Raw genomic sequence first — 27532 nt, 5'->3', positions numbered from 1 at the left:
GCTCATTACTAGCGCCAAACGTGGGCTGCAGCGGACGCACATCGTTGCGCTCGTCCTCTTGTTTTATTGCGAGCTCGACTCGGCAGCGACTAACCACAACAAACGGAGCAATCCACGTACACGACGTGTGCCTGTACTGTCAACGGAAAGACAGTGCCGCGTGCGTGCTGTAGCAATACGTTGCGAATGCACATAGCACGATACAGGTGCAGTCGTAAACATAGCATCCCTGCCATCGGCCATACCATGCTGAATACGCCGGTTCTCGTCCGATCCCCGAAGCTAAGCAGCATTGGGCTCGGTCAGTACTTGGGAGGGAGACCACCTGGGAACACCGAGTGCTGATGGCACCCTTCTTTTTGCTTTTTTTTTTTTTTATTGCGTGCTTCTGTGACTTAATTTTTTTTCTTTTTTTTACACTCACGTGTGGTTGGTTTTATTTACTGTTACGTTCAACTGGCGCAGCCTACTGGTAGAGCCAACGTCGAAGTGCAAAAACAATATGCAAGCCGCTAGGCGATTGTACGCGCAGTGACGGTGGTAACCGGTATAAGTAATGGTGCAAAATTTAGTCGCACAAACTGCTAACCGTTTACCTATTACACCCGTATCCAGCTCAGTGACAATCAATAACTTGGCTCATTACTAGCGCCAAACGTGGGCTGCAGCGGACGCACATCGTTGCGCTCGTCCTCTTGTTTTATTGCGAGCTCGACTCGGCAGCGACTAACCACAACAAACGGAGCAATCCACGTACACGACGTGTGCCTGTACTGTCAACGGAAAGACAGTGCCGCGTGCGTGCTGTAGCAATACGTTGCGAATGCACATAGCACGATACAGGTGCAGTCGTAAACATAGCATCCCTGCCATCGGCCATACCATGCTGAATACGCCGGTTCTCGTCCGATCCCCGAAGCTAAGCAGCATTGGGCTCGGTCAGTACTTGGGAGGGAGACCACCTGGGAACACCGAGTGCTGATGGCACCCTTCTTTTTGCTTTTTTTTTTTTTATTGCGTGCTTCTGTGACTTAATTTTTTTTCTTTTTTTTACACTCACGTGTGGTTGGTTTTATTTACTGTTATGTTCAACTGGCGCAGCCTACTGGTAGAGCCAACGTCGAAGTGCAAAAACAATATGCAAGCCGCTAGGCGATTGTACGCGCAGTGACGGTGGTAACCGGTATAAGTAATGGTGCAAAATTTAGTCGCACAAACTGCTAACCGTTTACCTATTACACCCGTATCCAGCTCAGTGACAATCAATAACTTGGCTCATTACTAGCGCCAAACGTGGGCTGCAGCGGACGCACATCGTTGCGCTCGTCCTCTTGTTTTATTGCGAGCTCGACTCGGCAGCGACTAACCACAACAAACGGAGCAATCCACGTACACGACGTGTGCCTGTACTGTCAACGGAAAGACAGTGCCGCGTGCGTGCTGTAGCAATACGTTGCGAATGCACATAGCACGATACAGGTGCAGTCGTAAACATAGCATCCCTGCCATCGGCCATACCATGCTGAATACGCCGGTTCTCGTCCGATCCCCGAAGCTAAGCAGCATTGGGCTCGGTCAGTACTTGGGAGGGAGACCACCTGGGAACACCGAGTGCTGATGGCACCCTTCTTTTTGCTTTTTTTTTTTTTATTGCGTGCTTCTGTGACTTAATTTTTTTTTCTTTTTTTTACACTCACGTGTGGTTGGTTTTATTTACTGTTACGTTCAACTGGCGCAGCCTACTGGTAGAGCCAACGTCGAAGTGCAAAAACAATATGCAAGCCGCTAGGCGATTGTACGCGCAGTGACGGTGGTAACCGGTATAAGTAATGGTGCAAAATTTAGTCGCACAAACTGCTAACCGTTTACCTATTACACCCGTATCCAGCTCAGTGACAATCAATAACTTGGCTCATTACTAGCGCCAAACGTGGGCTGCAGCGGACGCACATCGTTGCGCTCGTCCTCTTGTTTTATTGCGAGCTCGACTCGGCAGCGACTAACCACAACAAACGGAGCAATCCACGTACACGACGTGTGCCTGTACTGTCAACGGAAAGACAGTGCCGCGTGCGTGCTGTAGCAATACGTTGCGAATGCACATAGCACGATACAGGTGCAGTCGTAAACATAGCATCCCTGCCATCGGCCATACCATGCTGAATACGCCGGTTCTCGTCCGATCCCCGAAGCTAAGCAGCATTGGGCTCGGTCAGTACTTGGGAGGGAGACCACCTGGGAACACCGAGTGCTGATGGCACCCTTCTTTTTGCTTTTTTTTTTTTATTGCGTGCTTCTGTGACTTAATTTTTTTTCTTTTTTTTACACTCACGTGTGGTTGGTTTTATTTACTGTTACGTTCAACTGGCGCAGCCTACTGGTAGAGCCAACGTCGAAGTGCAAAAACAATATGCAAGCCGCTAGGCGATTGTACGCGCAGTGACGGTGGTAACCGGTATAAGTAATGGTGCAAAATTTAGTCGCACAAACTGCTAACCGTTTACCTATTACACCCGTATCCAGCTCAGTGACAATCAATAACTTGGCTCATTACTAGCGCCAAACGTGGGCTGCAGCGGACGCACATCGTTGCGCTCGTCCTCTTGTTTTATTGCGAGCTCGACTCGGCAGCGACTAACCACAACAAACGGAGCAATCCACGTACACGACGTGTGCCTGTACTGTCAACGGAAAGACAGTGCCGCGTGCGTGCTGTAGCAATACGTTGCGAATGCACATAGCACGATACAGGTGCAGTCGTAAACATAGCATCCCTGCCATCGGCCATACCATGCTGAATACGCCGGTTCTCGTCCGATCCCCGAAGCTAAGCAGCATTGGGCTCGGTCAGTACTTGGGAGGGAGACCACCTGGGAACACCGAGTGCTGATGGCACCCTTCTTTTTGCTTTTTTTTTTTTTATTGCGTGCTTCTGTGACTTAATTTTTTTTCTTTTTTTTACACTCACGTGTGGTTGGTTTTATTTACTGTTACGTTCAACTGGCGCAGCCTACTGGTAGAGCCAACGTCGAAGTGCAAAAACAATATGCAAGCCGCTAGGCGATTGTACGCGCAGTGACGGTGGTAACCGGTATAAGTAATGGTGCAAAATTTAGTCGCACAAACTGCTAACCGTTTACCTATTACACCCGTATCCAGCTCAGTGACAATCAATAACTTGGCTCATTACTAGCGCCAAACGTGGGCTGCAGCGGACGCACATCGTTGCGCTCGTCCTCTTGTTTTATTGCGAGCTCGACTCGGCAGCGACTAACCACAACAAACGGAGCAATCCACGTACACGACGTGTGCCTGTACTGTCAACGGAAAGACAGTGCCGCGTGCGTGCTGTAGCAATACGTTGCGAATGCACATAGCACGATACAGGTGCAGTCGTAAACATAGCATCCCTGCCATCGGCCATACCATGCTGAATACGCCGGTTCTCGTCCGATCCCCGAAGCTAAGCAGCATTGGGCTCGGTCAGTACTTGGGAGGGAGACCACCTGGGAACACCGAGTGCTGATGGCACCCTTCTTTTTGCTTTTTTTTTTTTTTATTGCGTGCTTCTGTGACTTAATTTTTTTTCTTTTTTTTACACTCACGTGTGGTTGGTTTTATTTACTGTTACGTTCAACTGGCGCAGCCTACTGGTAGAGCCAACGTCGAAGTGCAAAAACAATATGCAAGCCGCTAGGCGATTGTACGCGCAGTGACGGTGGTAACCGGTATAAGTAATGGTGCAAAATTTAGTCGCACAAACTGCTAACCGTTTACCTATTACACCCGTATCCAGCTCAGTGACAATCAATAACTTGGCTCATTACTAGCGCCAAACGTGGGCTGCAGCGGACGCACATCGTTGCGCTCGTCCTCTTGTTTTATTGCGAGCTCGACTCGGCAGCGACTAACCACAACAAACGGAGCAATCCACGTACACGACGTGTGCCTGTACTGTCAACGGAAAGACAGTGCCGCGTGCGTGCTGTAGCAATACGTTGCGAATGCACATAGCACGATACAGGTGCAGTCGTAAACATAGCATCCCTGCCATCGGCCATACCATGCTGAATACGCCGGTTCTCGTCCGATCCCCGAAGCTAAGCAGCATTGGGCTCGGTCAGTACTTGGGAGGGAGACCACCTGGGAACACCGAGTGCTGATGGCACCCTTCTTTTTGCTTTTTTTTTTTTTATTGCGTGCTTCTGTGACTTAATTTTTTTTCTTTTTTTTACACTCACGTGTGGTTGGTTTTATTTACTGTTACGTTCAACTGGCGCAGCCTACTGGTAGAGCCAACGTCGAAGTGCAAAAACAATATGCAAGCCGCTAGGCGATTGTACGCGCAGTGACGGTGGTAACCGGTATAAGTAATGGTGCAAAATTTAGTCGCACAAACTGCTAACCGTTTACCTATTACACCCGTATCCAGCTCAGTGACAATCAATAACTTGGCTCATTACTAGCGCCAAACGTGGGCTGCAGCGGACGCACATCGTTGCGCTCGTCCTCTTGTTTTATTGCGAGCTCGACTCGGCAGCGACTAACCACAACAAACGGAGCAATCCACGTACACGACGTGTGCCTGTACTGTCAACGGAAAGACAGTGCCGCGTGCGTGCTGTAGCAATACGTTGCGAATGCACATAGCACGATACAGGTGCAGTCGTAAACATAGCATCCCTGCCATCGGCCATACCATGCTGAATACGCCGGTTCTCGTCCGATCCCCGAAGCTAAGCAGCATTGGGCTCGGTCAGTACTTGGGAGGGAGACCACCTGGGAACACCGAGTGCTGATGGCACCCTTCTTTTTGCTTTTTTTTTTTTTTATTGCGTGCTTCTGTGACTTAATTTTTTTTCTTTTTTTTACACTCACGTGTGGTTGGTTTTATTTACTGTTACGTTCAACTGGCGCAGCCTACTGGTAGAGCCAACGTCGAAGTGCAAAAACAATATGCAAGCCGCTAGGCGATTGTACGCGCAGTGACGGTGGTAACCGGTATAAGTAATGGTGCAAAATTTAGTCGCACAAACTGCTAACCGTTTACCTATTACACCCGTATCCAGCTCAGTGACAATCAATAACTTGGCTCATTACTAGCGCCAAACGTGGGCTGCAGCGGACGCACATCGTTGCGCTCGTCCTCTTGTTTTATTGCGAGCTCGACTCGGCAGCGACTAACCACAACAAACGGAGCAATCCACGTACACGACGTGTGCCTGTACTGTCAACGGAAAGACAGTGCCGCGTGCGTGCTGTAGCAATACGTTGCGAATGCACATAGCACGATACAGGTGCAGTCGTAAACATAGCATCCCTGCCATCGGCCATACCATGCTGAATACGCCGGTTCTCGTCCGATCCCCGAAGCTAAGCAGCATTGGGCTTGGTCAGTACTTGGGAGGGAGACCACCTGGGAACACCGAGTGCTGATGGCACCCTTCTTTTTGCTTTTTTTTTTTTTTATTGTGTGCTTCTGTGACTTAATTTTTTTTCTTTTTTTTACACTCACGTGTGGTTGGTTTTATTTACTGTTACGTTCAACTGGCGCAGCCTACTGGTAGAGCCAACGTCGAAGTGCAAAAACAATATGCAAGCCGCTAGGCGATTGTACGCGCAGTGACGGTGGTAAACGGTATAAGTAATGGTGCAAAATTTAGTCGCACAAACTGCTAACCGTTTACCTATTACACCCGTATCCAGCTCAGTGACAATCAATAACTTGGCTCATTACTAGCGCCAAACGTGGGCTGCAGCGGACGCACATCGTTGCGCTCGTCCTCTTGTTTTATTGCGAGCTCGACTCGGCAGCGACTAACCACAACAAACGGAGCAATCCACGTACACGACGTGTGCCTGTACTGTCAACGGAAAGACAGTGCCGCGTGCGTGCTGTAGCAATACGTTGCGAATGCACATAGCACGATACAGGTGCAGTCGTAAACATAGCATCCCTGCCATCGGCCATACCATGCTGAATACGCCGGTTCTCGTCCGATCCCCGAAGCTAAGCAGCATTGGGCTCGGTCAGTACTTGGGAGGGAGACCACCTGGGAACACCGAGTGCTGATGGCACCCTTCTTTTTGCTTTTTTTTTTATTGCGTGCTTCTGTGACTTAATTTTTTTTCTTTTTTTTACACTCACGTGTGGTTGGTTTTATTTACTGTTACGTTCAACTGGCGCAGCCTACTGGTAGAGCCAACGTCGAAGTGCAAAAACAATATGCAAGCCGCTAGGCGATTGTACGCGCAGTGACGGTGGTAACCGGTATAAGTAATGGTGCAAAATTTAGTCGCACAAACTGCTAACCGTTTACCTATTACACCCGTATCCAGCTCAGTGACAATCAATAACTTGGCTCATTACTAGCGCCAAACGTGGGCTGCAGCGGACGCACATCGTTGCGCTCGTCCTCTTGTTTTATTGCGAGCTCGACTCGGCAGCGACTAACCACAACAAACGGAGCAATCCACGTACACGACGTGTGCCTGTACTGTCAACGGAAAGACAGTGCCGCGTGCGTGCTGTAGCAATACGTTGCGAATGCACATAGCACGATACAGGTGCAGTCGTAAACATAGCATCCCTGCCATCGGCCATACCATGCTGAATACGCCGGTTCTCGTCCGATCCCCGAAGCTAAGCAGCATTGGGCTCGGTCAGTACTTGGGAGGGAGACCACCTGGGAACACCGAGTGCTGATGGCACCCTTCTTTTTGCTTTTTTTTTTTTTATTGCGTGCTTCTGTGACTTAATTTTTTTTCTTTTTTTTACACTCACGTGTGGTTGGTTTTATTTACTGTTACGTTCAACTGGCGCAGCCTACTGGTAGAGCCAACGTCGAAGTGCAAAAACAATATGCAAGCCGCTAGGCGATTGTACGCGCAGTGACGGTGGTAACCGGTATAAGTAATGGTGCAAAATTTAGTCGCACAAACTGCTAACCGTTTACCTATTACACCCGTATCCAGCTCAGTGACAATCAATAACTTGGCTCATTACTAGCGCCAAACGTGGGCTGCAGCGGACGCACATCGTTGCGCTCGTCCTCTTGTTTTATTGCGAGCTCGACTCGGCAGCGACTAACCACAACAAACGGAGCAATCCACGTACACGACGTGTGCCTGTACTGTCAACGGAAAGACAGTGCCGCGTGCGTGCTGTAGCAATACGTTGCGAATGCACATAGCACGATACAGGTGCAGTCGTAAACATAGCATCCCTGCCATCGGCCATACCATGCTGAATACGCCGGTTCTCGTCCGATCCCCGAAGCTAAGCAGCATTGGGCTCGGTCAGTACTTGGGAGGGAGACCACCTGGGAACACCGAGTGCTGATGGCACCCTTCTTTTTGCTTTTTTTTTTTTTATTGCGTGCTTCTGTGACTTAATTTTTTTTCTTTTTTTTACACTCACGTGTGGTTGGTTTTATTTACTGTTACGTTCAACTGGCGCAGCCTACTGGTAGAGCCAACGTCGAAGTGCAAAAACAATATGCAAGCCGCTAGGCGATTGTACGCGCAGTGACGGTGGTAACCGGTATAAGTAATGGTGCAAAATTTAGTCGCACAAACTGCTAACCGTTTACCTATTACACCCGTATCCAGCTCAGTGACAATCAATAACTTGGCTCATTACTAGCGCCAAACGTGGGCTGCAGCGGACGCACATCGTTGCGCTCGTCCTCTTGTTTTATTGCGAGCTCGACTCGGCAGCGACTAACCACAACAAACGGAGCAATCCACGTACACGACGTGTGCCTGTACTGTCAACGGAAAGACAGTGCCGCGTGCGTGCTGTAGCAATACGTTGCGAATGCACATAGCACGATACAGGTGCAGTCGTAAACATAGCATCCCTGCCATCGGCCATACCATGCTGAATACGCCGGTTCTCGTCCGATCCCCGAAGCTAAGCAGCATTGGGCTCGGTCAGTACTTGGGAGGGAGACCACCTGGGAACACCGAGTGCTGATGGCACCCTTCTTTTTGCTTTTTTTTTTTTTTATTGCGTGCTTCTGTGACTTAATTTTTTTTCTTTTTTTTACACTCACGTGTGGTTGGTTTTATTTACTGTTACGTTCAACTGGCGCAGCCTACTGGTAGAGCCAACGTCGAAGTGCAAAAACAATATGCAAGCCGCTAGGCGATTGTACGCGCAGTGACGGTGGTAACCGGTATAAGTAATGGTGCAAAATTTAGTCGCACAAACTGCTAACCGTTTACCTATTACACCCGTATCCAGCTCAGTGACAATCAATAACTTGGCTCATTACTAGCGCCAAACGTGGGCTGCAGCGGACGCACATCGTTGCGCTCGTCCTCTTGTTTTATTGCGAGCTCGACTCGGCAGCGACTAACCACAACAAACGGAGCAATCCACGTACACGACGTGTGCCTGTACTGTCAACGGAAAGACAGTGCCGCGTGCGTGCTGTAGCAATACGTTGCGAATGCACATAGCACGATACAGGTGCAGTCGTAAACATAGCATCCCTGCCATCGGCCATACCATGCTGAATACGCCGGTTCTCGTCCGATCCCCGAAGCTAAGCAGCATTGGGCTCGGTCAGTACTTGGGAGGGAGACCACCTGGGAACACCGAGTGCTGATGGCACCCTTCTTTTTGCTTTTTTTTTTTTTTATTGCGTGCTTCTGTGACTTAATTTTTTTTCTTTTTTTTACACTCACGTGTGGTTGGTTTTATTTACTGTTACGTTCAACTGGCGCAGCCTACTGGTAGAGCCAACGTCGAAGTGCAAAAACAATATGCAAGCCGCTAGGCGATTGTACGCGCAGTGACGGTGGTAACCGGTATAAGTCATGGTGCAAAATTTAGTCGCACAAACTGCTAACCGTTTACCTATTACACCCGTATCCAGCTCAGTGACAATCAATAACTTGGCTCATTACTAGCGCCAAACGTGGGCTGCAGCGGACGCACATCGTTGCGCTCGTCCTCTTGTTTTATTGCGAGCTCGACTCGGCAGCGACTAACCACAACAAACGGAGCAATCCACGTACACGACGTGTGCCTGTACTGTCAACGGAAAGACAGTGCCGCGTGCGTGCTGTAGCAATACGTTGCGAATGCACATAGCACGATACAGGTGCAGTCGTAAACATAGCATCCCTGTCTTCGGCCATACCATGCTGAATACGCCGGTTCTCGTCCGATCCCCGAAACTAAGCAGCATTGGGCTCGGTCAGTACTTGGGAGGGAGACCACCTGGGAACACCGAGTGCTGATGGCACCCTTCTTTTTGCTTTTTTTTTTTTTATTGCGTGCTTCTGTGACTTAATTTTTTTTTCTTTTTTTTACACTCACGTGTGGTTGGTTTTATTTACTGTTACGTTCAACTGGCGCAGCCTACTGGTAGAGCCAACGTCGAAGTGCAAAAACAATATGCAAGCCGCTAGGCGATTGTACGCGCAGTGACGGTGGTAACCGGTATAAGTAATGGTGCAAAATTTAGTCGCACAAACTGCTAACCGTTTACCTATTACACCCGTATCCAGCTCAGTGACAATCAATAACTTGGCTCATTACTAGCGCCAAACGTGGGCTGCAGCGGACGCACATCGTTGCGCTCGTCCTCTTGTTTTATTGCGAGCTCGACTCGGCAGCGACTAACCACAACAAACGGAGCAATCCACGTACACGACGTGTGCCTGTACTGTCAACGGAAAGACAGTGCCGCGTGCGTGCTGTAGCAATACGTTGCGAATGCACATAGCACGATACAGGTGCAGTCGTAAACATAGCATCCCTGCCATCGGCCATACCATGCTGAATACGCCGGTTCTCGTCCGATCCCCGAAGCTAAGCAGCATTGGGCTCGGTCAGTACTTGGGAGGGAGACCACCTGGGAACACCGAGTGCTGATGGCACCCTTCTTTTTGCTTTTTTTTTTTTTTTTGCGTGCTTCTGTGACTTAATTTTTTTTCTTTTTTTTACACTCACGTGTGGTTGGTTTTATTTACTGTTACGTTCAACTGGCGCAGCCTACTGGTAGAGCCAACGTCGAAGTGCAAAAACAATATGCAAGCCGCTAGGCGATTGTACGCGCAGTGACGGTGGTAACCGGTATAAGTAATGGTGCAAAATTTAGTCGCACAAACTGCTAACCGTTTACCTATTACACCCGTATCCAGCTCAGTGACAATCAATAACTTGGCTCATTACTAGCGCCAAACGTGGGCTGCAGCGGACGCACATCGTTGCGCTCGTCCTCTTGTTTTATTGCGAGCTCGACTCGGCAGCGACTAACCACAACAAACGGAGCAATCCACGTACACGACGTGTGCCTGTACTGTCAACGGAAAGACAGTGCCGCGTGCGTGCTGTAGCAATACGTTGCGAATGCACATAGCACGATACAGGTGCAGTCGTAAACATAGCATCCCTGCCATCGGCCATACCATGCTGAATACGCCGGTTCTCGTCCGATCCCCGAAGCTAAGCAGCATTGGGCTCGGTCAGTACTTGGGAGGGAGACCACCTGGGAACACCGAGTGCTGATGGCACCCTTCTTTTTGCTTTTTTTTTTTTATTGCGTGCTTCTGTGACTTAATTTTTTTTCTTTTTTTTACACTCACGTGTGGTTGGTTTTATTTACTGTTACGTTCAACTGGCGCAGCCTACTGGTAGAGCCAACGTCGAAGTGCAAAAACAATATGCAAGCCGCTAGGCGATTGTACGCGCAGTGACGGTGGTAACCGGTATAAGTAATGGTGCAAAATTTAGTCGCACAAACTGCTAACCGTTTACCTATTACACCCGTATCCAGCTCAGTGACAATCAATAACTTGGCTCATTACTAGCGCCAAACGTGGGCTGCAGCGGACGCACATCGTTGCGCTCGTCCTCTTGTTTTATTGCGAGCTCGACTCGGCAGCGACTAACCACAACAAACGGAGCAATCCACGTACACGACGTGTGCCTGTACTGTCAACGGAAAGACAGTGCCGCGTGCGTGCTGTAGCAATACGTTGCGAATGCACATAGCACGATACAGGTGCAGTCGTAAACATAGCATCCCTGCCATCGGCCATACCATGCTGAATACGCCGGTTCTCGTCCGATCCCCGAAGCTAAGCAGCATTGGGCTCGGTCAGTACTTGGGAGGGAGACCACCTGGGAACACCGAGTGCTGATGGCACCCTTCTTTTTGCTTTTTTTTTTTTTTTATTGCGTGCTTCTGTGACTTAATTTTTTTTCTTTTTTTTACACTCACGTGTGGTTGGTTTTATTTACTGTTACGTTCAACTGGCGCAGCCTACTGGTAGAGCCAACGTCGAAGTGCAAAAACAATATGCAAGCCGCTAGGCGATTGTACGCGCAGTGACGGTGGTAACCGGTATAAGTAATGGTGCAAAATTTAGTCGCACAAACTGCTAACCGTTTACCTATTACACCCGTATCCAGCTCAGTGACAATCAATAACTTGGCTCATTACTAGCGCCAAACGTGGGCTGCAGCGGACGCACATCGTTGCGCTCGTCCTCTTGTTTTATTGCGAGCTCGACTCGGCAGCGACTAACCACAACAAACGGAGCAATCCACGTACACGACGTGTGCCTGTACTGTCAACGGAAAGACAGTGCCGCGTGCGTGCTGTAGCAATACGTTGCGAATGCACATAGCACGATACAGGTGCAGTCGTAAACATAGCATCCCTGCCATCGGCCATACCATGCTGAATACGCCGGTTCTCGTCCGATCCCCGAAGCTAAGCAGCATTGGGCTCGGTCAGTACTTGGGAGGGAGACCACCTGGGAACACCGAGTGCTGATGGCACCCTTCTTTTTGCTTTTTTTTTTTATTGCGTGCTTCTGTGACTTAATTTTTTTTCTTTTTTTTACACTCACGTGTGGTTGGTTTTATTTACTGTTACGTTCAACTGGCGCAGCCTACTGGTAGAGCCAACGTCGAAGTGCAAAAACAATATGCAAGCCGCTAGGCGATTGTACGCGCAGTGACGGTGGTAACCGGTATAAGTAATGGTGCAAAATTTAGTCGCACAAACTGCTAACCGTTTACCTATTACACCCGTATCCAGCTCAGTGACAATCAATAACTTGGCTCATTACTAGCGCCAAACGTGGGCTGCAGCGGACGCACATCGTTGCGCTCGTCCTCTTGTTTTATTGCGAGCTCGACTCGGCAGCGACTAACCACAACAAACGGAGCAATCCACGTACACGACGTGTGCCTGTACTGTCAACGGAAAGACAGTGCCGCGTGCGTGCTGTAGCAATACGTTGCGAATGCACATAGCACGATACAGGTGCAGTCGTAAACATAGCATCCCTGCCATCGGCCATACCATGCATTCTGCTTCCGGCTCCCGAGCTGAACGGATCGCGGGATCATGAGCTCCAGTGGAGCGGCTTATGCGGCTGTTAGCCGCGGCAACAGGCTTTCGACATCGGAAGATAAGGACTACCAGATTATTTTGCCTCGCCTACCTACAGGACGCATCGTGTTAAACACAGTTTTTTTGCACGGCGACACTCGTGTTCGCCCGTTTCGCGTAGAGGATTTTCGGGACGCGCTTCAAGCTCTTGGTATGCTCTCTGGCGTCGTCGCCCTTGGAGCGTACCAAATCAACCACGTATGGGCGGTGACGATGAAGACAGCCGAGATGGCCCAAAAGCTGGCTGCACTGAAGGAGCTTCAGGTCAAGGGGCGTCGCTGCCTGGTCATCGACCCTAAAGAACAGCAGGTGAAGCTTCGTCTTCACTGGCTTCTTCATGGTGTGGATGATGAAGACGTAAAGACTGCGCTGGCTTCCTTTGGCAAAGTCACGGAAGTAACCCGGGAGCGCTGGCGGGTGGATGGCGTTTCCGACAAGGGCTCGACGACCCGAGCTGTGCTGCTGCAGCTGAAGGCTGGACTGAAAGTCGACGACCTGCCCCATCAGATCCGCGTCGCCGGCGAGCTTGCGCTGGTCGTAGCCCCAGGTCGCCCCATGCAGTGCCTGCGCTGCCGGGGCTCTGGTCACGTTCGTCGAGAATGTAAGGTTCCCCGTTGCTCCCGGTGCAGGCTTTTCGGACACAACGACACGGACTGTGTACGTTCATACGCAGCAGCCGCGGGGTCGGCGGAGAGCGAGCCGTTGACATCAGACCACATGATGGACGTGACCGAGGCCGAGGATGCGGCCAAGGGAGCTGGAAGCGGCAATGCGGTGGCAGAAGCGAGCGGGACGACGACGCCGACTAAAGGAGGACCGAATAATGTCCCTCCTCCCGACGAGCCAGAAACCGCACTAATCAGCGTCAGGGTGACCCAGAAAGAAAATGAGAGCCGCCAGCCGGCTACTGATACTACGGAGGCAGCGGAAAACGACAACGCGACCCCTGCTAGCGCCCGCGTCGAAAGCGTCTCGGCACCGGTGAAGAGGTCCCTGCAGCAGGAGGAGAAAGTTGACGGAAAGGCCAGCGGTGACTCCGAGGCGCCGCCCGCTAAGACGCTACCCGGCAGGCGCTCCACCCTCAAGCCTAAGCCTAACCTGGAGGCTGACCGTAGGCTAACCCCGAAGCCGACCAAGGACGACCTCGGACGACGGCCACCGGATGGCCACGGAGGCGTCTAGCGGTCAGCTAGACGTTAAGGTGAGCACCATGCTCCGGGCCTTCTCCCCTCCCGTTTAAATCAGTAATGGCTACCAACCCGTCGCTTAGCCTCGGCACGCTAAACGTTCGAGGTCTGGCCGCCAAAAGGAAACAGAGTCAGGTGTATCGACTGCTAGTGGACCACGACCTCGACGTTTTAGCAGTGCAAGAAACCAAGGTAGACGGCGAGGAGGAGACCGGGAGCATGGTGCAAAGGTTCACGTACAACTACTATACGGTAGTGAGCCACGCCTTAGGGACTTCGGCGGGGTGTGTCTTGTTCGTGAGGAAGCTTCCAGGCCTGGTTATAGACGGTTACTTCTCGTGCTCTTCCGGTCGACTTGTCGTTTGTGATTTCAGCTATTGCGATGTCCAATGGCGCGTGCTGTGTATTTATGCGCCTAATACGGTGCAAGAAAGGGTAAATTTCTTTTTGAACTTGAAGCACCACTTGTCTGTGCACAAAATGATAGCCTGTGTTGGGGACTTCAATTGTGTATTAAACATCGAAGACAGGTCTACGCGACGCGTAATTTACGACAAAAGCAGCGATATCATGGCGCAGATCATACATGAATTTGCATTAGAGGATATCGCTCAGTGTTTCGGGGCTGACCGAGAAGTGAAGTACACCCACTTCCAGGGAACAAGTCATGCACGATTAGACCGTATCTACCTGTCATATCATTTAGTAGAAAAATGCCAGTGCTATGCAGTTACTGCCGTATCCTTTTCTGACCACTGCCTGGTAAAATGCAGGGTGGGCCGCAAAAAAGAACGAAACGAATTCGTCTGGGAACTGTGGAAAATGAATGCTGAGCTCCTACGGGATGATACCTTTAACGAGACGGTAGTGAATGCTCTGAATTCTTTTGGAAAAGACAGTTCTATGAAATTGGGCGAGGAGTGGGAGCTGTCGAAACAAACTATTAAAATCAAGGCAATTGAAAGAAGTAGCGTACTACGATATGAAGAGAAGGCAAGAGAAAGGGATTTAAAAACATTACTGGAAAAATTTGTGACGCTCGAATGCATGCAACCCGGAGCTTATCAAGAAGATATGCGTGCTATTAAGAAAAAGCTCGAGGTTTTCGATGAAGAGCGTTATCGAGGCGCGCTCGTGCGTGCGAGAGCAGAAAGACTAGCATGCGGGGAAATGCCTTCGAAAAGAGCACTGGGATTAGAAAAAAAGCACTCCAGACGCAAACAGATTGAGGCCATCCAATATAACGGGGTGGTAGTAACTGATACGAAGAATATAGGGCGTGCTTTCTTTGAACATTTCCAAAAGCTTTTCGCATTCAGGCCCGTCAGCATGCAAAGATTCAAGGACTTATTTTTGCAGCGAATGCCACAGCTGTCGAGTGACGTTAAAGAAACGTTGGAAGGACGAATAACTGAACAGGAAGTGATAAAGGCCATCGAAGACCTGAACCCTGGCAAGTCACCAGGTCCAGACGGTCTTTGTGCCGCTTGGTACAAATCGTTCAAAAGCCACCTAGCTCCTATCTTGACCGCAATTTTCAATGAAGCATACGAAATGAAAATATTTCCACCATCTTTCGGCCAGTCCCATACAGTACTAATACCTAAAACAGAAGAGACCGAGAAGCTCAAGCAACTTTCCTCCTATAGACCCATAGCGCTTACTAACTGCGACTACAAAATACTGATGAAGGTGCTGGCACGGCGTATGCAGTCAGTCATTAAGGAAGTAGTCGGCCCACACCAAACGTGTGACATTCGCGGAAGAACCATCTTCACTAACATTCACAAGATGAAGTGTGTGCTGGAGTGTTGTGATGCCATGTGTGATGCAGTAGCGATCCTCCAGCTTGACTTGGAGAAAGCATTTGATTGCGTTTCACACGAGATATTGCTCACCATCCTTGAACATGTTAATTTTGGCCACATAATCACTGAGGGGGTGACCATGGCGTACCGGAGTTGCTATACGAGACTTATAATTAATCAAATGCTGGGGGCCCCCATTAACGTGAAGCGCTCCGTTCGCCAGGGTTGTCCACTCAGCCCACTCCTGTTTTGTGTTTACATAGAAACGCTATGTCAGGCCATCATTGAAAATGAATACATTAAGGGATTTTGCCTCCAAGCAGCAGAGGTGAAGTTATTGGCATATGCTGACGATGTGGCCGTATGTTGTAAAGATACGCAAAGTGTATTGAACGCTGTGAGTATCGTCAGACAGTTTGGTAATGCCACTAATAGCTTCGTGAACTGGCAGAAATGTTTGGGGTTTTGGCACGGGGGATGGGCGTCCACCCCAGACCACTTTTCGAACGTCACCTGGGTCACGACGCCAGTTAAGTACCTTGGCGCACCCCTTGATGCCTACAAGGACAGTAGCGAGTACTGGAAGGAGCGGACAAAAGAATTAAAAGAAAAAGCCGACCGATGGAACGCCGGTCACCTGTCAATGTTCGCGAAAGCAACAGCGTGCAACATGTTTCTCGTAACAAAGATCTGGTACGTAATGCAGGTCCTACAGTGCTCTCGGATTAATGTGCAGAAACTGCACCGCGTGTTCGCTGTTTTCGTGTGGGCATCGAGCTGGGAGCGATGTAGCCGAGATAATCTCTTTCGGCGCGTGAAGGATGGTGGTCTCGGGTTGGCGCACCTCTTCTTGCGTCAACTAGTAAACAGGTTCTTCTTTTTTCGAGACACAAATGACCCATTTCTACGCACCGCTATCCAAATGAGGTTGTCAAGATCACTTCCCGAATTCGTTGTAGGCACCGAAATAATGCCAGGACCAGTTCGTGGTTTCTTTAGGGAAATAATTCAGAGTGTTTCCTTTTTGCGTGTTCGTTTTTCTAATGCATATTTGTGGAGTGTAAAACGGAAAAAGTTATATCGTGATTTATGTGACAGTGTATTGCTTGTACCCATGTACAGAGCCCTGTACAGTGGAGGCCCAGGCCTAGATGTATTGAAAAGGGTGAAGAAGATGCCAGTTCAACCAGCCACTAAATCGTTCTTCTTTAAATTACACACAGGTACTCTACCTGTTAAAATCTTTCTTGAACAACGTGGGTTCTACATGCCATGGGGAACCCACTGCCTTATATGTAAAAAAGAAGAAAGCATAGATCATGTCTTCATCCACTGTTGGGAAGGGGTCTTTTTCTGGGACGTGTTACAAAGGACTCTAAAAAAAGAGCTACCTATAGATCCCCACGGAATCAGGTTTCTGCCAGTATATGACGACGAAGGTTTCCCGTACGACCTGATCATGCTTACGGGCCTCCACTGTTTATGGCGCGCAAGAATGTCGGGTTACCATTGTGACCCGGATGCCCGACCGGCGCGTCTGTACTTTTGTGAATCCATGCAATGGTATGTGGAAGTGCAGAAGTTGCAACAGCCTGTTCCTGAGTGGCTGTCGAGGTTTGAACCCCTTACAGCACTAAAGGAATTTTAATCCGACAACGTCGTGCCACAGTAGCGGACGGCAACGAATGTAAATATTACTGTTCTTTTTTCTGTTTGTGTATTCATTCGTATTTGCTTCTTTGGTCTTTGTTTATATAATTTAGGAATTTGTGTTGTGATATGTCGAGAACTGGCAATAAAGAAAAAAAAAAAATCGGCCATACCATGCTGAATACGCCGGTTCTCGTCCGATCCCCGAAGCTAAGCAGCATTGGGCTCGGTCAGTACTTGGGAGGGAGACCACCTGGGAACACCGAGTGCTGATGGCACCCTTCTTTTTGCTTTTTTTTTTTATTGCGTGCTTCTGTGACTTAATTTTTTTTCTTTTTTTTACACTCACGTGTGGTTGGTTTTATTTACTGTTACGTTCAACTGGCGCAGCCTACTGGTAGAGCCAACGTCGAAGTGCAAAAACAATATGCAAGCCGCTAGGCGATTGTACGCGCAGTGACGGTGGTAACCGGTATAAGTAATGGTGCAAAATTTAGTCGCACAAACTGCTAACCGTTTACCTATTACACCCGTATCCAGCTCAGTGACAATCAATAACTTGGCTCATTACTAGCGCCAAACGTGGGCTGCAGCGGACGCACATCGTTGCGCTCGTCCTCTTGTTTTATTGCGAGCTCGACTCGGCAGCGACTAACCACAACAAACGGAGCAATCCACGTACACGACGTGTGCCTGTACTGTCAACGGAAAGACAGTGCCGCGTGCGTGCTGTAGCAATACGTTGCGAATGCACATAGCACGATACAGGTGCAGTCGTAAACATAGCATCCCTGCCATCGGCCATACCATGCTGAATACGCCGGTTCTCGTCCGATCCCCGAAGCTAAGCAGCATTGGGCTCGGTCAGTACTTGGGAGGGAGACCACCTGGGAACACCGAGTGCTGATGGCACCCTTCTTTTTGCTTTTTTTTTTTTATTGCGTGCTTCTGTGACTTAATTTTTTTTCTTTTTTTTACACTCACGTGTGGTTGGTTTTATTTACTGTTACGTTCAACTGGCGCAGCCTACTGGTAGAGCCAACGTCGAAGTGCAAAAACAATATGCAAGCCGCTAGGCGATTGTACGCGCAGTGACGGTGGTAACCGGTATAAGTAATGGTGCAAAATTTAGTCGCACAAACTGCTAACCGTTTACCTATTACACCCGTATCCAGCTCAGTGACAATCAATAACTTGGCTCATTACTAGCGCCAAACGTGGGCTGCAGCGGACGCACATCGTTGCGCTCGTCCTCTTGTTTTATTGCGAGCTCGACTCGGCAGCGACTAACCACAACAAACGGAGCAATCCACGTACACGACGTGTGCCTGTACTGTCAACGGAAAGACAGTGCCGCGTGCGTGCTGTAGCAATACGTTGCGAATGCACATAGCACGATACAGGTGCAGTCGTAAACATAGCATCCCTGCCATCGGCCATACCATGCTGAATACGCCGGTTCTCGTCCGATCCCCGAAGCTAAGCAGCATTGGGCTCGGTCAGTACTTGGGAGGGAGACCACCTGGGAACACCGAGTGCTGATGGCACCCTTCTTTTTGCTTTTTTTTTTTATTGCGTGCTTCTGTGACTTAATTTTTTTTCTTTTTTTTACACTCACGTGTGGTTGGTTTTATTTACCGTTACGTTCAACTGGCGCAGCCTACTGGTAGAGCCAACGTCGAAGTGCAAAAACAATATGCAAGCCGCTAGGCGATTGTACGCGCAGTGACGGTGGTAACCGGTATAAGTAATGGTGCAAAATTTAGTCGCACAAACTGCTAACCGTTTACCTATTACACCCGTATCCAGCTCAGTGACAATCAATAACTTGGCTCATTACTAGCGCCAAACGTGGGCTGCAGCGGACGCACATCGTTGCGCTCGTCCTCTTGTTTTATTGCGAGCTCGACTCGGCAGCGACTAACCACAACAAACGGAGCAATCCACGTACACGACGTGTGCCTGTACTGTCAACGGAAAGACAGTGCAGCGTGCGTGCTGTAGCAATACGTTGCGAATGCACATAGCACGATACAGGTGCAGTCGTAAACATAGCATCCCTGCCATCGGCCATACCATGCTGAATACGCCGGTTCTCGTCCGATCCCCGAAGCTAAGCAGCATTGGGCTCGGTCAGTACTTGGGAGGGAGACCACCTGGGAACACCGAGTGCTGATGGCACCCTTCTTTTTGCTTTTTTTTTTTATTGCGTGCTTCTGTGACTTAATTTTTTTTCTTTTTTTTACACTCACGTGTGGTTGGTTTTATTTACTGTTACGTTCAACTGGCGCAGCCTACTGGTAGAGCCAACGTCGAAGTGCAAAAACAATATGCAAGCCGCTAGGCGATTGTACGCGCAGTGACGGTGGTAACCGGTATAAGTAATGGTGCAAAATTTAGTCGCACAAACTGCTAACCGTTTACCTATTACACCCGTATCCAGCTCAGTGACAATCAATAACTTGGCTCATTACTAGCGCCAAACGTGGGCTGCAGCGGACGCACATCGTTGCGCTCGTCCTCTTGTTTTATTGCGAGCTCGACTCGGCAGCGACTAACCACAACAAACGGAGCAATCCACGTACACGACGTGTGCCTGTACTGTCAACGGAAAGACAGTGCCGCGTGCGTGCTGTAGCAATACGTTGCGAATGCACATAGCACGATACAGGTGCAGTCGTAAACATAGCATCCCTGCCATCGGCCATACCATGCTGAAAACGCCGGTTCTCGTCCGATCCCCGAAGCTAAGCAGCATTGGGCTCGGTCAGTACTTGGGAGGGAGACCACCTGGGAAAACCGAGTGCTGATGGCACCCTTCTTTTTGCTTTTTTTTTTATTGCGTGCTTCTGTGACTTAATTTTTTTTCTTTTTTTTACACTCACGTGTGGTTGGTTTTATTTACTGTTACGTTCAACTGGCGCAGCCTACTGGTAGAGCCAACGTCGAAGTGCAAAAACAATATGCAAGCCGCTAGGCGATTGTACGCGCAGTGACGGTGGTAACCGGTATAAGTAATGGTGCAAAATTTAGTCGCACAAACTGCTAACCGTTTACCTATTACACCCGTATCCAGCTCAGTGACAATCAATAACTTGGCTCATTACTAGCGCCAAACGTGGGCTGCAGCGGACGCACATCGTTGCGCTCGTCCTCTTGTTTTATTGCGAGCTCGACTCGGCAGCGACTAACCACAACAAACGGAGCAATCCACGTACACGACGTGTGCCTGTACTGTCAACGGAAAGACAGTGCCGCGTGCGTGCTGTAGCAATACGTTGCGAATGCACATAGCACGATACAGGTGCAGTCGTAAACATAGCATCCCTGCCATCGGCCATACCATGCTGAATACGCCGGTTCTCGTCCGATCCCCGAAGCTAAGCAGCATTGGGCTCGGTCAGTACTTGGGAGGGAGACCACCTGGGAACACCGAGTGCTGATGGCACCCTTCTTTTTGCTTTTTTTTTTTATTGCGTGCTTCTGTGACTTAATTTTTTTTCTTTTTTTTACACTCACGTGTGGTTGGTTTTATTTACTGTTACGTTCAACTGGCGCAGCCTACTGGTAGAGCCAACGTCGAAGTGCAAAAACAATATGCAAGCCGCTAGGCGATTGTACGCGCAGTGACGGTGGTAACCGGTATAAGTAATGGTGCAAAATTTAGTCGCACAAACTGCTAACCGTTTACCTATTACACCCGTATCCAGCTCAGTGACAATCAATAACTTGGCTCATTACTAGCGCCAAACGTGGGCTGCAGCGGACGCACATCGTTGCGCTCGTCCTCTTGTTTTATTGCGAGCTCGACTCGGCAGCGACTAACGACAACAAACGGAGCAATCCACGTACACGACGTGTGCCTGTACTGTCAACGGAAAGACAGTGCCGCGTGCGTGCTGTAGCAATACGTTGCGAATGCACATAGCACGATACAGGTGCAGTCGTAAACATAGCATCCCTGCCATCGGCCATACCATGCTGAAAACGCCGGTTCTCGTCCGATCCCCGAAGCTAAGCAGCATTGGGCTCGGTCAGTACTTGGGAGGGAGACCACCTGGGAACACCGAGTGCTGATGGCACCCTTCTTTTTGCTTTTTTTTTTTTATTGCGTGCTTCTGTGACTTAATTTTTTTTCTTTTTTTTACACTCACGTGTGGTTGGTTTTATTTACTGTTACGTTCAACTGGCGCAGCCTACTGGTAGAGCCAACGTCGAAGTGCAAAAACAATATGCAAGCCGCTAGGCGATTGTACGCGCAGTGACGGTGGTAACCGGTATAAGTAATGGTGCAAAATTTAGTCGCACAAACTGCTAACCGTTTACCTATTACACCCGTATCCAGCTCAGTGACAATCAATAACTTGGCTCATTACTAGCGCCAAACGTGGGCTGCAGCGGACGCACATCGTTGCGCTCGTCCTCTTGTTTTATTGCGAGCTCGACTCGGCAGCGACTAACCACAACAAACGGAGCAATCCACGTACACGACGTGTGCCTGTACTGTCAACGGAAAGACAGTGCCGCGTGCGTGCTGTAGCAATACGTTGCGAATGCACATAGCACGATACAGGTGCAGTCGTAAACATAGCATCCCTGCCATCGGCCATACCATGCTGAATACGCCGGTTCTCGTCCGATCCCCGAAGCTAAGCAGCATTGGGCTCGGTCAGTACTTGGGAGGGAGACCACCTGGGAACACCGAGTGCTGATGGCACCCTTCTTTTTGCTTTTTTTTTTATTGCGTGCTTCTGTGACTTAATTTTTTTTCTTTTTTTTACACTCACGTGTGGTTGGTTTTATTTACTGTTACGTTCAACTGGCGCAGCCTACTGGTAGAGCCAACGTCGAAGTGCAAAAACAATATGCAAGCCGCTAGGCGATTGTACGCGCAGTGACGGTGGTAACCGGTATAAGTAATGGTGCAAAATTTAGTCGCACAAACTGCTAACCGTTTACCTATTACACCCGTATCCAGCTCAGTGACAATCAATAACTTGGCTCATTACTAGCGCCAAACGTGGGCTGCAGCGGACGCACATCGTTGCGCTCGTCCTCTTGTTTTATTGCGAGCTCGACTCGGCAGCGACTAACCACAACAAACGGAGCAATCCACGTACACGACGTGTGCCTGTACTGTCAACGGAAAGACAGTGCCGCGTGCGTGCTGTAGCAATACGTTGCGAATGCACATAGCACGATACAGGTGCAGTCGTAAACATAGCATCCCTGCCATCGGCCATACCATGCTGAATACGCCGGTTCTCGTCCGATCCCCGAAGCTAAGCAGCATTGGGCTCGGTCAGTACTTGGGAGGGAGACCACCTGGGAACACCGAGTGCTGATGGCACCCTTCTTTTTGCTTTTTTTTTTTTATTGCGTGCTTCTGTGACTTAATTTTTTTTCTTTTTTTTACACTCACGTGTGGTTGGTTTTATTTACTGTTACGTTCAACTGGCGCAGCCTACTGGTAGAGCCAACGTCGAAGTGCAAAAACAATATGCAAGCCGCTAGGCGATTGTACGCGCAGTGACGGTGGTAACCGGTATAAGTAATGGTGCAAAATTTAGTCGCACAAACTGCTAACCGTTTACCTATTACACCCGTATCCAGCTCAGTGACAATCAATAACTTGGCTCATTACTAGCGCCAAACGTGGGCTGCAGCGGACGCACATCGTTGCGCTCGTCCTCTTGTTTTATTGCGAGCTCGACTCGGCAGCGACTAACCACAACAAACGGAGCAATCCACGTACACGACGTGTGCCTGTACTGTCAACGGAAAGACAGTGCCGCGTGCGTGCTGTAGCAATACGTTGCGAATGCACATAGCACGATACAGGTGCAGTCGTAAACATAGCATCCCTGCCATCGGCCATACCATGCTGAATACGCCGGTTCTCGTCCGATCCCCGAAGCTAAGCAGCATTGGGCTCGGTCAGTACTTGGGAGGGAGACCACCTGGGAACACCGAGTGCTGATGGCACCCTTCTTTTTGCTTTTTTTTTTTTTATTGCGTGCTTCTGTGACTTAATTTTTTTTCTTTTTTTTACACTCACGTGTGGTTGGTTTTATTTACCGTTACGTTCAACTGGCGCAGCCTACTGGTAGAGCCAACGTCGAAGTGCAAAAACAATATGCAAGCCGCTAGGCGATTGTACGCGCAGTGACGGTGGTAACCGGTATAAGTAATGGTGCAAAATTTAGTCGCACAAACTGCTAACCGTTTACCTATTACACCCGTATCCAGCTCAGTGACAATCAATAACTTGGCTCATTACTAGCGCCAAACGTGGGCTGCAGCGGACGCACATCGTTGCGCTCGTCCTCTTGTTTTATTGCGAGCTCGACTCGGCAGCGACTAACCACAACAAACGGAGCAATCCACGTACACGACGTGTGCCTGTACTGTCAACGGAAAGACAGTGCCGCGTGCGTGCTGTAGCAATACGTTGCGAATGCACATAGCACGATACAGGTGCAGTCGTAAACATAGCATCCCTGCCATCGGCCATACCATGCTGAATACGCCGGTTCTCGTCCGATCCCCGAAGCTAAGCAGCATTGGGCTCGGTCAGTACTTGGGAGGGAGACCACCTGGGAACACCGAGTGCTGATGGCACCCTTCTTTTTGCTTTTTTTTTTTTATTGCGTGCTTCTGTGACTTAATTTTTTTTCTTTTTTTTACACTCACGTGTGGTTGGTTTTATTTACTGTTACGTTCAACTGGCGCAGCCTACTGGTAGAGCCAACGTCGAAGTGCAAAAACAATATGCAAGCCGCTAGGCGATTGTACGCGCAGTGACGGTGGTAACCGGTATAAGTAATGGTGCAAAATTTAGTCGCACAAACTGCTAACCGTTTACCTATTACACCCGTATCCAGCTCAGTGACAATCAATAACTTGGCTCATTACTAGCGCCAAACGTGGGCTGCAGCGGACGCACATCGTTGCGCTCGTCCTCTTGTTTTATTGCGAGCTCGACTCGGCAGCGACTAACCACAACAAACGGAGCAATCCACGTACACGACGTGTGCCTGTACTGTCAACGGAAAGACAGTGCCGCGTGCGTGCTGTAGCAATACGTTGCGAATGCACATAGCACGATACAGGTGCAGTCGTAAACATAGCATCCCTGCCATCGGCCATACCATGCTGAAAACGCCGGTTCTCGTCCGATCCCCGAAGCTAAGCAGCATTGGGCTCGGTCAGTACTTGGGAGGGAGACCACCTGGGAACACCGAGTGCTGATGGCACCCTTCTTTTTGCTTTTTTTTTTTTATTGCGTGCTTCTGTGACTTAATTTTTTTTCTTTTTTTTACACTCACGTGTGGTTGGTTTTATTTACTGTTACGTTCAACTGGCGCAGCCTACTGGTAGAGCCAACGTCGAAGTGCAAAAACAATATGCAAGCCGCTAGGCGATTGTACGCGCAGTGACGGTGGTAACCGGTATAAGTAATGGTGCAAAATTTAGTCGCACAAACTGCTAACCGTTTACCTATTACACCCGTATCCAGCTCAGTGACAATCAATAACTTGGCTCATTACTAGCGCCAAACGTGGGCTGCAGCGGACGCACATCGTTGCGCTCGTCCTCTTGTTTTATTGCGAGCTCGACTCGGCAGCGACTAACCACAACAAACGGAGCAATCCACGTACACGACGTGTGCCTGTACTGTCAACGGAAAGACAGTGCCGCGTGCGTGCTGTAGCAATACGTTGCGAATGCACATAGCACGATACAGGTGCAGTCGTAAACATAGCATCCCTGCCATCGGCCATACCATGCTGAATACGCCGGTTCTCGTCCGATCCCCGAAGCTAAGCAGCATTGGGCTCGGTCAGTACTTGGGAGGGAGACCACCTGGGAACACCGAGTGCTGATGGCACCCTTCTTTTTGCTTTTTTTTTTATTGCGTGCTTCTGTGACTTAATTTTTTTTCTTTTTTTTACACTCACGTGTGGTTGGTTTTATTTACTGTTACGTTCAACTGGCGCAGCCTACTGGTAGAGCCAACGTCGAAGTGCAAAAACAATATGCAAGCCGCTAGGCGATTGTACGCGCAGTGACGGTGGTAACCGGTATAAGTAATGGTGCAAAATTTAGTCGCACAAACTGCTAACCGTTTACCTATTACACCCGTATCCAGCTCAGTGACAATCAATAACTTGGCTCATTACTAGCGCCAAACGTGGGCTGCAGCGGACGCACATCGTTGCGCTCGTCCTCTTGTTTTATTGCGAGCTCGACTCGGCAGCGACTAACCACAACAAACGGAGCAATCCACGTACACGACGTGTGCCTGTACTGTCAACGGAAAGACAGTGCCGCGTGCGTGCTGTAGCAATACGTTGCGAATGCACATAGCACGATACAGGTGCAGTCGTAAACATAGCATCCCTGCCATCGGCCATACCATGCTGAATACGCCGGTTCTCGTCCGATCCCCGAAGCTAAGCAGCATTGGGCTCGGTCAGTACTTGGGAGGGAGACCACCTGGGAACACCGAGTGCTGATGGCACCCTTCTTTTTGCTTTTTTTTTTTTTTATTGCGTGCTTCTGTGACTTAATTTTTTTTCTTTTTTTTACACTCACGTGTGGTTGGTTTTATTTACTGTTACGTTCAACTGGCGCAGCCTACTGGTAGAGCCAACGTCGAAGTGCAAAAACAATATGCAAGCCGCTAGGCGATTGTACGCGCAGTGACGGTGGTAACCGGTATAAGTAATGGTGCAAAATTTAGTCGCACAAACTGCTAACCGTTTACCTATTACACCCGTATCCAGCTCAGTGACAATCAATAACTTGGCTCATTACTAGCGCCAAACGTGGGCTGCAGCGGACGCACATCGTTGCGCTCGTCCTCTTGTTTTATTGCGAGCTCGACTCGGCAGCGACTAACCACAACAAACGGAGCAATCCACGTACACGACGTGTGCCTGTACTGTCAACGGAAAGACAGTGCCGCGTGCGTGCTGTAGCAATACGTTGCGAATGCACATAGCACGATACAGGTGCAGTCGTAAACATAGCATCCCTGCCATCGGCCATACCATGCTGAATACGCCGGTTCTCGTCCGATCCCCGAAGCTAAGCAGCATTGGGCTCGGTCAGTACTTGGGAGGGAGACCACCTGGGAACACCGAGTGCTGATGGCACCCTTCTTTTTGCTTTTTTTTTTTATTGCGTGCTTCTGTGACTTAATTTTTTTTCTTTTTTTTACACTCACGTGTGGTTGGTTTTATTTACTGTTACGTTCAACTGGCGCAGCCTACTGGTAGAGCCAACGTCGAAGTGCAAAAACAATATGCAAGCCGCTAGGCGATTGTACGCGCAGTGACGGTGGTAACCGGTATAAGTAATGGTGCAAAATTTAGTCGCACAAACTGCTAACCGTTAACCTATTACACCCGTATCCAGCTCAGTGACAATCAATAACTTGGCTCATTACTAGCGCCAAACGTGGGCTGCAGCGGACGCACATCGTTGCGCTCGTCCTCTTGTTTTATTGCGAGCTCGACTCGGCAGCGACTAACCACAACAAACGGAGCAATCCACGTACACGACGTGTGCCTGTACTGTCAACGGAAAGACAGTGCCGCGTGCGTGCTGTAGCAATACGTTGCGAATGCACATAGCACGATACAGGTGCAGTCGTAAACATAGCATCCCTGCCATCGGCCATACCATGCTGAATACGCCGGTTCTCGTCCGATCCCCGAAGCTAAGCAGCATTGGGCTCGGTCAGTACTTGGGAGGGAGACCACCTGGGAACACCGAGTGCTGATGGCACCCTTCTTTTTGCTTTTTTTTTTATTGCGTGCTTCTGTGACTTAATTTTTTTTCTTTTTTTTACACTCACGTGTGGTTGGTTTTATTTACTGTTACGTTCAACTGGCGCAGCCTACTGGTAGAGCCAACGTCGAAGTGCAAAAACAATATGCAAGCCGCTAGGCGATTGTACGCGCAGTGACGGTGGTAACCGGTATAAGTAATGGTGCAAAATTTAGTCGCACAAACTGCTAACCGTTTACCTATTACACCCGTATCCAGCTCAGTGACAATCAATAACTTGGCTCATTACTAGCGCCAAACGTGGGCTGCAGCGGACGCACATCGTTGCGCTCGTCCTCTTGTTTTATTGCGAGCTCGACTCGGCAGCGACTAACCACAACAAACGGAGCAATCCACGTACACGACGTGTGCCTGTACTGTCAACGGAAAGACAGTGCCGCGTGCGTGCTGTAGCAATACGTTGCGAATGCACATAGCACGATACAGGTGCAGTCGTAAACATAGCATCCCTGCCATCGGCCATACCATGCTGAATACGCCGGTTCTCGTCCGATCCCCGAAGCTAAGCAGCATTGGGCTCGGTCAGTACTTGTGAGGGAGACCACCTGGGAACACCGAGTGCTGATGGCACCCTTCTTTTTGCTTTTTTTTTTTTTATTGCGTGCTT

General features: G+C 49.4%; 34 non-coding genes and 2 pseudogenes across 34 annotated transcripts; all 36 read left to right on the top strand.

The window, feature by feature from the left end:
• Positions 1 to 231: 231 nt before the first annotated feature.
• Positions 232 to 350, top strand: LOC140218009 (5S ribosomal RNA). Its single transcript, XR_011894471.1, has one exon. It is a non-coding gene; the product is annotated as a 5S ribosomal RNA (ribosomal RNA).
• A 518-nt stretch (positions 351 to 868) lies between these two features.
• LOC140218008 (5S ribosomal RNA) lies at positions 869 to 987 on the top strand. The gene has a single exon (XR_011894470.1). It is a non-coding gene; the product is annotated as a 5S ribosomal RNA (ribosomal RNA).
• A 517-nt stretch (positions 988 to 1504) lies between these two features.
• Positions 1505 to 1623, top strand: LOC140218007 (5S ribosomal RNA). Its single transcript, XR_011894469.1, has one exon. It is a non-coding gene; the product is annotated as a 5S ribosomal RNA (ribosomal RNA).
• Positions 1624 to 2141: 518 nt separating this feature from the next.
• LOC140218006 (5S ribosomal RNA) lies at positions 2142 to 2260 on the top strand. The gene has a single exon (XR_011894468.1). It is a non-coding gene; the product is annotated as a 5S ribosomal RNA (ribosomal RNA).
• A 516-nt stretch (positions 2261 to 2776) lies between these two features.
• On the top strand, positions 2777 to 2895 carry LOC140218005 (5S ribosomal RNA). Its single transcript, XR_011894467.1, has one exon. It is a non-coding gene; the product is annotated as a 5S ribosomal RNA (ribosomal RNA).
• Positions 2896 to 3412: 517 nt separating this feature from the next.
• On the top strand, positions 3413 to 3531 carry LOC140218004 (5S ribosomal RNA). Its single transcript, XR_011894466.1, has one exon. It is a non-coding gene; the product is annotated as a 5S ribosomal RNA (ribosomal RNA).
• A 518-nt stretch (positions 3532 to 4049) lies between these two features.
• Positions 4050 to 4168, top strand: LOC140218003 (5S ribosomal RNA). Its single transcript, XR_011894465.1, has one exon. It is a non-coding gene; the product is annotated as a 5S ribosomal RNA (ribosomal RNA).
• A 517-nt stretch (positions 4169 to 4685) lies between these two features.
• LOC140218002 (5S ribosomal RNA) lies at positions 4686 to 4804 on the top strand. Its single transcript, XR_011894464.1, has one exon. It is a non-coding gene; the product is annotated as a 5S ribosomal RNA (ribosomal RNA).
• Positions 4805 to 5322: 518 nt separating this feature from the next.
• LOC140217828 (5S ribosomal RNA) lies at positions 5323 to 5441 on the top strand. The gene has a single exon (XR_011894330.1). It is a non-coding gene; the product is annotated as a 5S ribosomal RNA (ribosomal RNA).
• Positions 5442 to 5959: 518 nt separating this feature from the next.
• Positions 5960 to 6078, top strand: LOC140218001 (5S ribosomal RNA). Its single transcript, XR_011894463.1, has one exon. It is a non-coding gene; the product is annotated as a 5S ribosomal RNA (ribosomal RNA).
• A 514-nt stretch (positions 6079 to 6592) lies between these two features.
• LOC140218000 (5S ribosomal RNA) lies at positions 6593 to 6711 on the top strand. Its single transcript, XR_011894462.1, has one exon. It is a non-coding gene; the product is annotated as a 5S ribosomal RNA (ribosomal RNA).
• Positions 6712 to 7228: 517 nt separating this feature from the next.
• Positions 7229 to 7347, top strand: LOC140217999 (5S ribosomal RNA). The gene has a single exon (XR_011894461.1). It is a non-coding gene; the product is annotated as a 5S ribosomal RNA (ribosomal RNA).
• Positions 7348 to 7864: 517 nt separating this feature from the next.
• On the top strand, positions 7865 to 7983 carry LOC140217998 (5S ribosomal RNA). Its single transcript, XR_011894460.1, has one exon. It is a non-coding gene; the product is annotated as a 5S ribosomal RNA (ribosomal RNA).
• A 518-nt stretch (positions 7984 to 8501) lies between these two features.
• Positions 8502 to 8620, top strand: LOC140217997 (5S ribosomal RNA). Its single transcript, XR_011894459.1, has one exon. It is a non-coding gene; the product is annotated as a 5S ribosomal RNA (ribosomal RNA).
• A 518-nt stretch (positions 8621 to 9138) lies between these two features.
• On the top strand, positions 9139 to 9257 carry LOC140217823 (5S ribosomal RNA; annotated as a pseudogene).
• A 518-nt stretch (positions 9258 to 9775) lies between these two features.
• LOC140217996 (5S ribosomal RNA) lies at positions 9776 to 9894 on the top strand. Its single transcript, XR_011894458.1, has one exon. It is a non-coding gene; the product is annotated as a 5S ribosomal RNA (ribosomal RNA).
• Positions 9895 to 10411: 517 nt separating this feature from the next.
• Positions 10412 to 10530, top strand: LOC140217995 (5S ribosomal RNA). Its single transcript, XR_011894457.1, has one exon. It is a non-coding gene; the product is annotated as a 5S ribosomal RNA (ribosomal RNA).
• A 516-nt stretch (positions 10531 to 11046) lies between these two features.
• On the top strand, positions 11047 to 11165 carry LOC140217994 (5S ribosomal RNA). Its single transcript, XR_011894456.1, has one exon. It is a non-coding gene; the product is annotated as a 5S ribosomal RNA (ribosomal RNA).
• Positions 11166 to 11684: 519 nt separating this feature from the next.
• On the top strand, positions 11685 to 11803 carry LOC140217993 (5S ribosomal RNA). Its single transcript, XR_011894455.1, has one exon. It is a non-coding gene; the product is annotated as a 5S ribosomal RNA (ribosomal RNA).
• Positions 11804 to 17226: 5423 nt separating this feature from the next.
• LOC140217836 (5S ribosomal RNA) lies at positions 17227 to 17345 on the top strand (annotated as a pseudogene).
• Positions 17346 to 17860: 515 nt separating this feature from the next.
• On the top strand, positions 17861 to 17979 carry LOC140217992 (5S ribosomal RNA). The gene has a single exon (XR_011894454.1). It is a non-coding gene; the product is annotated as a 5S ribosomal RNA (ribosomal RNA).
• Positions 17980 to 18495: 516 nt separating this feature from the next.
• On the top strand, positions 18496 to 18614 carry LOC140217991 (5S ribosomal RNA). The gene has a single exon (XR_011894453.1). It is a non-coding gene; the product is annotated as a 5S ribosomal RNA (ribosomal RNA).
• Positions 18615 to 19129: 515 nt separating this feature from the next.
• LOC140217990 (5S ribosomal RNA) lies at positions 19130 to 19248 on the top strand. Its single transcript, XR_011894452.1, has one exon. It is a non-coding gene; the product is annotated as a 5S ribosomal RNA (ribosomal RNA).
• Positions 19249 to 19763: 515 nt separating this feature from the next.
• LOC126533567 (5S ribosomal RNA) lies at positions 19764 to 19882 on the top strand. The gene has a single exon (XR_007600023.2). It is a non-coding gene; the product is annotated as a 5S ribosomal RNA (ribosomal RNA).
• Positions 19883 to 20396: 514 nt separating this feature from the next.
• On the top strand, positions 20397 to 20515 carry LOC140217989 (5S ribosomal RNA). Its single transcript, XR_011894451.1, has one exon. It is a non-coding gene; the product is annotated as a 5S ribosomal RNA (ribosomal RNA).
• A 515-nt stretch (positions 20516 to 21030) lies between these two features.
• On the top strand, positions 21031 to 21149 carry LOC126533543 (5S ribosomal RNA). Its single transcript, XR_007600015.2, has one exon. It is a non-coding gene; the product is annotated as a 5S ribosomal RNA (ribosomal RNA).
• Positions 21150 to 21665: 516 nt separating this feature from the next.
• On the top strand, positions 21666 to 21784 carry LOC140217988 (5S ribosomal RNA). The gene has a single exon (XR_011894450.1). It is a non-coding gene; the product is annotated as a 5S ribosomal RNA (ribosomal RNA).
• A 514-nt stretch (positions 21785 to 22298) lies between these two features.
• On the top strand, positions 22299 to 22417 carry LOC140217987 (5S ribosomal RNA). The gene has a single exon (XR_011894449.1). It is a non-coding gene; the product is annotated as a 5S ribosomal RNA (ribosomal RNA).
• A 516-nt stretch (positions 22418 to 22933) lies between these two features.
• On the top strand, positions 22934 to 23052 carry LOC140217986 (5S ribosomal RNA). Its single transcript, XR_011894448.1, has one exon. It is a non-coding gene; the product is annotated as a 5S ribosomal RNA (ribosomal RNA).
• A 517-nt stretch (positions 23053 to 23569) lies between these two features.
• On the top strand, positions 23570 to 23688 carry LOC140217985 (5S ribosomal RNA). The gene has a single exon (XR_011894447.1). It is a non-coding gene; the product is annotated as a 5S ribosomal RNA (ribosomal RNA).
• Positions 23689 to 24204: 516 nt separating this feature from the next.
• Positions 24205 to 24323, top strand: LOC126533514 (5S ribosomal RNA). The gene has a single exon (XR_007600011.2). It is a non-coding gene; the product is annotated as a 5S ribosomal RNA (ribosomal RNA).
• A 516-nt stretch (positions 24324 to 24839) lies between these two features.
• Positions 24840 to 24958, top strand: LOC140217984 (5S ribosomal RNA). The gene has a single exon (XR_011894446.1). It is a non-coding gene; the product is annotated as a 5S ribosomal RNA (ribosomal RNA).
• Positions 24959 to 25472: 514 nt separating this feature from the next.
• LOC140217983 (5S ribosomal RNA) lies at positions 25473 to 25591 on the top strand. Its single transcript, XR_011894445.1, has one exon. It is a non-coding gene; the product is annotated as a 5S ribosomal RNA (ribosomal RNA).
• Positions 25592 to 26109: 518 nt separating this feature from the next.
• LOC140217982 (5S ribosomal RNA) lies at positions 26110 to 26228 on the top strand. The gene has a single exon (XR_011894444.1). It is a non-coding gene; the product is annotated as a 5S ribosomal RNA (ribosomal RNA).
• Positions 26229 to 26743: 515 nt separating this feature from the next.
• On the top strand, positions 26744 to 26862 carry LOC140217981 (5S ribosomal RNA). Its single transcript, XR_011894443.1, has one exon. It is a non-coding gene; the product is annotated as a 5S ribosomal RNA (ribosomal RNA).
• A 514-nt stretch (positions 26863 to 27376) lies between these two features.
• On the top strand, positions 27377 to 27495 carry LOC126533486 (5S ribosomal RNA). The gene has a single exon (XR_007600005.2). It is a non-coding gene; the product is annotated as a 5S ribosomal RNA (ribosomal RNA).
• Positions 27496 to 27532: the final 37 nt, after the last annotated feature.

The sequence above is a fragment of the Dermacentor andersoni genome, chromosome 4 (assembly GCF_023375885.2).
Source record: "Dermacentor andersoni chromosome 4, qqDerAnde1_hic_scaffold, whole genome shotgun sequence".
Classification (NCBI taxonomy): domain Eukaryota; kingdom Metazoa; phylum Arthropoda; class Arachnida; order Ixodida; family Ixodidae; genus Dermacentor; species Dermacentor andersoni.
Note: the sequence above shows the minus strand (reverse complement) of the source record. Positions and strands in the feature narration are given on the sequence as shown.